The sequence below is a fragment of the Dipodomys spectabilis genome, unplaced genomic scaffold, assembly GCF_019054845.1.
Source record: "Dipodomys spectabilis isolate Male_0828 unplaced genomic scaffold, ASM1905484v1 ptg000384l, whole genome shotgun sequence".
Lineage (NCBI taxonomy): Eukaryota > Metazoa > Chordata > Mammalia > Rodentia > Heteromyidae > Dipodomys > Dipodomys spectabilis.
This window is the reverse complement of record NW_024871061.1, coordinates 167,337-175,330: the sequence shown is the minus strand read 5'-3', so window position 1 is coordinate 175,330 and position 7,994 is coordinate 167,337. Positions and strand designations below refer to the sequence as shown.

The 7,994-nt window shown below is 41.1% G+C and overlaps 2 non-coding genes across 2 annotated transcripts; both read left to right on the top strand.

The window, feature by feature from the left end:
• Positions 1–370: 370 nt before the first annotated feature.
• Positions 371–476, top strand: LOC122096660. Its single transcript, XR_006145358.1, has one exon. It is a non-coding gene; the product is annotated as a U6 spliceosomal RNA (small nuclear RNA).
• A 7,015-nt stretch (positions 477–7,491) lies between these two features.
• Positions 7,492–7,595, top strand: LOC122096663. The gene has a single exon (XR_006145361.1). It is a non-coding gene; the product is annotated as a U6 spliceosomal RNA (small nuclear RNA).
• The last annotated feature ends 399 nt before the right edge of the window (positions 7,596–7,994 follow it).

Genomic DNA, 7,994 nt, shown 5'->3' with positions numbered 1-7,994 from the left:
ACCATAAATCTTAACTACTTCATGGAAAATTTTTATGACCTGAGAAACAGTCCCTATTTTGGCATATTTAAGCAAATTCCCAGAATTAAACACATTTAAAGCATTAAAACTTTAACAAACCTTAACCCTTGCTGCAATGTTCATTATGACAGGTGCCTTGTAGAGAATAATTGAACTCCTCCTTCTACACATCTCTGGAACCACAAATATTTGGAATTACTTTGTTTTTGACATATCAATTTTGAGTTTCTTCTTAAATCTGTGCTTATGTAAGAAATACATATTTCATGACCATTCTTTTGTATTTACTTTTTGTTGAATTGTCTAGTTTAAGAAAATCAATTACACTTTATATATAAAAAAATGTTCTGTGCTCAATTTGGCAGCACATACCCTAAAACTGGAATGATACAGAGAAGATGAGCATAGCTCCTTCGAAGGATGACACACAAATTCCTGAAGCATTCAATATTTTTACAAGGACAGATGCTGGAGTGAATGTGGCCAGAAGTAAACACTACTGAATTCTTGGTGAGAGTGTAAACTTGTTCAAGCCCTTTGAAAAGCAGAATGGAGGTTCTTCAAAAGATTCCACATAGAGCTCCTCTATGACGCAGCAATCCTTCTTTTGGGCATTCACCCAAATGATCAGAAACAAGACCATACTAAAACTACAAGCACAACTATGTTTATTGCAGCATTATTTACCATAGGTAAGATATGGAACCAACCGGATGCCCCTCAGTACATGAATGGATCAAGAAAATGTGTGTGTGTGTGTGTGTGTGTGTGTGTGTGTGTGTGTGTGTGTGTAACTGTGACCCCTCTGTACAGTACTTTTACAATTAAAAACCTATAAAAATGTTCTGAGATGGAAGAGTTTATTCCCCCAATTTTATCCATATAATATCGTTAACAAAGCAGATTTTTAAATACTAAGTAGAATGTGATATGTATTACAGAAACCATTACATGTAATGAGCAACCAGAAATAATGTTATCAATTGACTATGCACTGCTTCCAAGGAAACCAGATGGATAATTTCTCATGCTGTAAATCAAACTGTTGATCTTATGTCTTGATAGTGTAAAAATATCAGGGACAGAATAATGAAGGAATGTTGTAGACTGAGGTGAAATCATATGAAAATATACAAACCTGGTAAAACATATAAGTATCTGAGCAGTATATTGTGTTTTAAATCATTTGTGTTACATTGCAAAGATAATGAAGACCTATTAGAATGAATTTTCTTTTTGATATCCTATCGTAGGTCCTTAGAAGGATGAACTCTTTCCTCATTCTTGTAGAGGCTTCATCAGATGAGAGGAACTGTATTTTTTGTTTGCTTCCTTCCATTTATTCTTCACTCTGAAATATGAGCTACATGAAATACACCAAGGAAAATTAAACACACAGTCTTTGGAAAGATCAATCAATGTAAAATAAATAAAATACGTATAACCTTGTAAAAGGTCTAAATAAATTAATTTATATAATCTCAAGTGTAAACAGAAAATGATTTAAGCAATGTCATGTAATTGAAAAATGAAAATTTTTAGGCGATACTTAATTTTTTCCTTTCTACTACATTGAATTAATTATTTATTTTGTATAGAGAGATTAAAGATGAGATTAACAAGAAGCTTGGTTAAAACTGGGCATAAATTCTGAATAGACATGTATTCCAAAATCCATGAAAATCGCCAGTGGGTTTACAAAGTTGTGTTTAATGCTACTTCTATGCTGGCTTAAGCTTTGGGAACAGAAGTCATTAGAGAAATGCAATTCAAAATTAATATGATACTCCTTCATAACTATTACAACTCTCATTAAAAAAAATCAAAGGAACCAGTTGTGGTGGCAGTCAATTTGGTCTAGAAACCCCTCTAAGGAGAGAGCAAGATGAGGCATTGGCTTAAGTGAGCCGCTCAATGTCTGCCATCCAAAAAGGGAAAACATTGGAGTGAGGCTCAAGGCCATATGCCTTTGGGCTTGGGTCCTTCCCTTGATTATAGCATCTGCAAGTTGGTCTGCCTGAGATTATACCTGAGGTGTGCCCCCAGGGGAGTGTGAACCCACTCTAATGGCTCCTCCCTTTGAATTAAAACTGCAGAAATCAATGTAACTCCTCCAAACCACCAAAGGGAAATGGGCTCAAAAATAGAATACCTCTTCAGGAAAACTTCATCCAGGGCTTTTTGGAACTGCAAAAATATTGCCCAATGGCTGTCTGTAATTGTAATAACTTCTTGCGGCGTCCTGCCTTTTAGAAGGCAAATAAGGCACACCACACACTATCTTTAGGAACAGGAACCCATGGAAACAGCCAATTGGTTTCGCCTAAAAGGCTCTGAAGTTGGGATAAGGTCAGAGAGGTTGGAATATCCAGCAAAGGCTTAAGGAGACTGGCCTGAGTCAAGGTAAGGTGGAACCAGAGCACCTTAAAAGAAGGTAACTTTTGAATTATATTGAATGCTATGGTGAAGCCCCCCTTTCTTAATATGATGCGAACCTGGGCCAGAAGGCCCTCCAGGTGTCCTAGGTCTTGGTGCCCCACAATTATATCATCCGGGTAGGCAAACACAAGAGAGGTATCTGAACCCAGCACAGGCCCTAAAAGTGTGGCCAAGTATTGTTGGCAAAAGGCCAGGTTATTTGCCATTCCCTGTGGCAGCACCGTCCATTCAAACCTCCAATCAGGCAGGGAAAAATTAAGAGAAGGGATGGAGAAAGCAAACTTTTTACAGTCATCTGGATGCAGGAGGATAGAAAAAAACAATCTTTAATATCAATCACACCAAGGTATATTCTGAAGGTATAGCAGGAGTCCAGGGCATACCTCTAAGGGATGTTCCTACTAGCTCCATCCTTTCATTTACCTTTCATAGATCTTGGAGCTTACACCTAGCCCCAGAGGCCTTTTGAATAACAAATATGGGTGTGTTCCAAGGACTCATAGAAGGGCATATGTACCCAAGGTTTATCTCCACCAGAAGGTGGAGGACTACAAGTTTAGGTTTTATCAATGGCCACCACTCCATCCAGGTAGGGCTTCCTATCTAAATCAAACTTGGATCCACAATTCTTTTTCCAATGGTATCCATTTCTGCCCCTGGGTCAGGGTGTAGGGGGAGGTTAGGCCCCCTAGGGCCAGTTGGCAGGGGATTGTTGTGAACACTCCCTCTTAAAGTGCCCCTCCTGCCCACATTTAAAACAAGTCCCTTTCCCCGATGGTCTTGGGGTTCCTTGGCCCTGGACTGTCAGTGCTTGAGTAATAGCCACAGTCATTGCAGATGTCTGAACATGTAAAGCTAAAGCTAATTAATAATTGGGACTGGTGCTGTTGCATTCCCACATCCTGTGAGGCCATCACCCATCTTCTCAGAAAACAATCTCTCAATCCCATGCAGGCCATGTGGTGGTCTGCATTCATCTCTTCCCAGAGCAGCAGCTTTACAAACTGATCTTGGAGGTTCTCTGCTGGCAGCTTGTGGTTAATACTCTGTTGGACTCCATCTACAAACTCAACTAGAGGCTCACCAGGTTTTTGTGTAACTCCTGCTATGAGGGACTCAGTGGGCCCATCATCCAGTTTGTACCACGTGGCAAGTCCTGCCTGAATCACCTGGTCATGGTATGAGCCAGGTATTGCGGCATGTTGGACCCTAGTGGAGTACCATTCCCCATCCCTTTTAACATGGCATAAGTAATAGGTATCACAGATTGAGCCTGCCAGTTATTCTCCGCTCACACTCTACATTCCTCCTTAAAGAAAGGCACCATTTAATAAACTGAGAACAAGTGAGGAAGGCTTTGGCCACATCCAGACAGTCCTTAGGGACACATGGGTGATAAGCAATGTCCTGTAATAAGGTCTGGGCCCAAGGAGAGTTTGGGCCATCCTCCTCCACTGCCTTGTGGAGCTCTTTAAGATCTTTAGCTTCCCATGGATACCATTCCTAGGGCCAGATTTACCAGATACACTTGGGGAAGCAAATCCCGTGGCCCAGGGTCCGGGGTCCTGGGTGGCCCTTCCTTTCCAGGGTAGGCCTCCAATTAGGTTATTTCCACACCCCTCGGCCCCTCCATGGAAGGTTGGTAGGGGTCCGGGTCTTGCAGGTCCCTCTCACAGGTTGCGTAAGGCGCCGTACCTCTCCCTCAATCGGGGAAATAGGGTGGGGACCTAGGATCCATCCGGGGCACCTGAGTCAGAGGGGGTAACTTTCACCCTCATTTTGATTTCCACTGTGCATGTTTCAGTGCATTAGTGGATGAATTTGACCCATTCCTTTTCCTTCTCACTTCTCAAGTCCTCCTTTATTCACTCTAGGCCTAATGCTGCCTCCTCCTCCTACTTCTGTGAAATAGCATTACCCATACTAAGGGTTTCACTTACCCTGTGAGACTGCTTAGCCTCCACTGGTATCTTTTCCTTTCAAGCCCCACGTTGGGTGCCAGATGTTGGGTCTTCGTCCATCCCACAAAAGATGAATGGGGTCCAAGGAAAGGTAAGTGCGGCTGCTTCCCCGTTCTCTGGCCTCCCTTAGCCAGGGAGATAATCAGACACAGCAGGGAGTCAAGTGAAGCAGGAAATTCATTTATTAACTCAGAGCAAACTCTTTTTTAAAGCAAAAAAGACCAGGTGTGCATGGGAGGGGAGGAAGAAGAACCTTATCATGCACCTAAGCTTCCACGGGATGGTTAGTCACGGAACGTAAAGCAAATTGGGCTCTGCCCACACAACTCCCCCTCAGCGCCATCTTTGCTGCCCATGTGCTCCACAATCAAAGACCTCGGAGTCAAAGCTGACACACTAAAAACTTCAAAGGATGAAATAAGTGAAACCCTAGGTCTCCTTGTCACAGGCCAAAATTTTCTTAAAAGAGACCCAGAAACACAACAAATTAAACAAAGGTTGGACAATGGGATTGCATGGAATTGCAGAGCTTCTGCATGGCAAAGTACATAGCTAGCAAGATCACCAGAAAGCCCACTGATTGGGAGAAGATCTTCACTAAACATACAACCGACAAGGGTCTCATATCTACAATATAACTGGAACTCACAAAATTAAATGCCCCAACAACAAATCCTCAAAGAAACAATTGCCCAATAAATAAGTGGGCTATAGACTTACAGAGGAACTTCGCTGAAGAAGAAAGAAGTATGGCCAATAGACACATGAAGAAATGCTCAACTTCCCTAACCATAAGAGAAATGCCAAACAACATTGTGATACCACCTCACTCCAATTAGAATGGCTATAACAAAGAACTCTAATAACAACAGATGCTAGAGGGGATGTGCACAGAAGGGAACCCTACTGCATTGTTGGTGGGAGTGTAAACTTGTTCAGCCACTTTGGATAGTAGTATGGAGGGTCCTCAAAAGACTCCACATAGTGCTCCCCTATGACCCACCAATCCCACTTTTGGGCATTTACCCAAATGATCACAAACAAGAGCACACTAATGGTACCAGCAAAGCTATGTTTATTGCAGCATTGTTTACCATAGCTAAGATTTGGAACCAACCCACATGTCCCACCGTAAATGAATGGATCAAGAAAATGTGGTATATATACACAATGGAATTCTATGCCTCCATCAGAAAGAATGGCATTGCCCCATTTGTTAAGAAATGGAAAGACTTGGAAAAATTATATTAAGTGAAGTAAGCCGTGCCCAAACAAACATAGGTACCATGGTTTTCTTTATTTGCCATAAACTAGTATGCCTGACACAAGCAGAAAAGGTCAGATAAGTTGATGGTAGGTGAAATGAACTCCATGATAAGGATTCAAATAGTTTTTCTTTCTTGCAATTGTTTCTAACATACTTATGAGATGATTTCTTTGTTGCTTTGTATGTCCCTCCCCCACGGTATAACCCCTGCTTTCATTGTATTTGAGGTTGATATAATTTGTGGAGGGGTAGGGCAAAAACAAACTGTTTATATAGGGATACAGCTGGACCCATTGCAATAATAAGATGTACAAGATGTTCCGTCAAAAAATCAACTTTACAATTTGGCTGGGAGGTGGATTAGGAAGGGGGGGGTGATTTGAAGGGATTCAAAGGGGAAACAAAGGAGCAGGCAACAATGCTTGATAAGAAATATACTCATGAATGTTGAATGAAGACTGCGGAAATGAAGCTGTAGGCTATCAATTTTTCGCATAGATAGCTGTTTAACGTTCCAGTGAACAATCCTAGCCTAGAGAATCACACCAAGTGTGCGATCACTGTACAGAGAGTTTGGCCAGAAAGGAAAAATCCAGGCAGACCTGAGCACTTGCTTGCAGCTGTGGCAAGGCGTTGGTGGTGGCGGCCATAGCCACCCTACCTAAACACAGAGAATCCGGGACAAAGGAGCCAGACCCAGGGGGCTAGTGGATTCTATTCAACACCAGCAAGAACTGGCAAGGAGCAAATATCTTCATCCTGCAGATCACAGACTAAAGATGACCAGGGAACCAACACTCCAGCGTGAGTAGAACCCTGACATCCTCACTCCTTCTCAGGAAGCAGAGGGGGGAAGTCCACCTCTCCCCACCCCCAGCACCAGAGATCTCCATTTTTGATACTGAAAAAGGCCCGGCTGAGGAGCTAGGAACAACTCAGGCCTTGGATGAAAACTGGAGTCATTTAGCAGGTCACAGGAAGTAATAATGCTTGATAAAATATATACTCATTACCTTTCCTCTGTAATTGTAACAACTCTGTATGGTATTTTCATGATAAAAATTTTTTAAAAAGGATATAAAATATTTTGATTTTAAAACATTATATATTTGTATATGTATATATATGTATGTATATATGTATATATATGAATATACATATATATATGTATATATGTATATATATTCATTACCTTGCCCATTATCCCCTCTGTACGATATTTTCACAATAAATAAATTATCTGAAAAAAATGGTATCAGTCGATAGTGCATATAATTTTATTTTTCACTACAAACATAGAATGTAGTAAAAACTTTCGTAGCAATTACCGTGCACTAGGTTGTGGGCAGATTCTAATGGAAATAATATACTGTGTTTATGTAGAGAATTTGAGCATCCAAAATTTTAATATGCTTGTGGTCCTAAAACCAATACCTTGCTGATATTGAGTGACAAATACAACTTCCTATAAGTACAGAAGTTTTCCTTGTATCTTTTCAATTTATATTTTTATTTTAAAGTTCCTGTGCAGACGGATTACAGTTACATAAGTAAGGTAATGAGTCCATTTCTTATTGAGCATTGTTGCCCCCTCCTTTGTCTTTCCCCTACCATTCGGCCCCTTCATACCTCCCCAACATGTCACTCCACGCCCCCCCCCCCCATGGAGTGTCTTGTACATTTCACTGTTACAATGTGGCAACCTGTATCCTTTCCTTGTATTTTAAATGAAGAAATGCTGGCTTGATTTATGCTGATTCTACTGGTGTAGACGCACCTATAATCACTCGCCAAGTGCAGGAGCACAAAATGAAATGCGTAGCAGAAACATTGGAACATTTCAGAGAAGATTAGCATGGCTCATGCACAAGGAAGACAGGCAAATTCCTGAAGCATTCCATACTTTTACAACAGATGCTGGAGGGGATGTGGCCACCAGGGAACCGTACTGCATTCTTGGTGGGAGTATAAAACTTGTTCAACCACTTTGGAAAATAGTATGGAGGTTCCTCAAAAAACTCCACATAGAGCTCCCCTATGACCCAGCAATCCCACTTTGGGACATTTACCCAAATGATCACAAACAAGACCATACTAAAGCTACCAACACAACTGTGGCATATATACACAATGGAATTCTATGCCTCCATCAGAAAGAATAACGTTGCCCCATTGGTTAGTAACTGGAAAGTCTTGGTAAAAATTATATTAAGTGAAGTAAGCCACGTCCAAATTAACATTGGTCCCATGGTTTCCCTAATTTTCAATAGCTAATATTTGTCTGGGTTAAGAAGAATAGGTCAAAA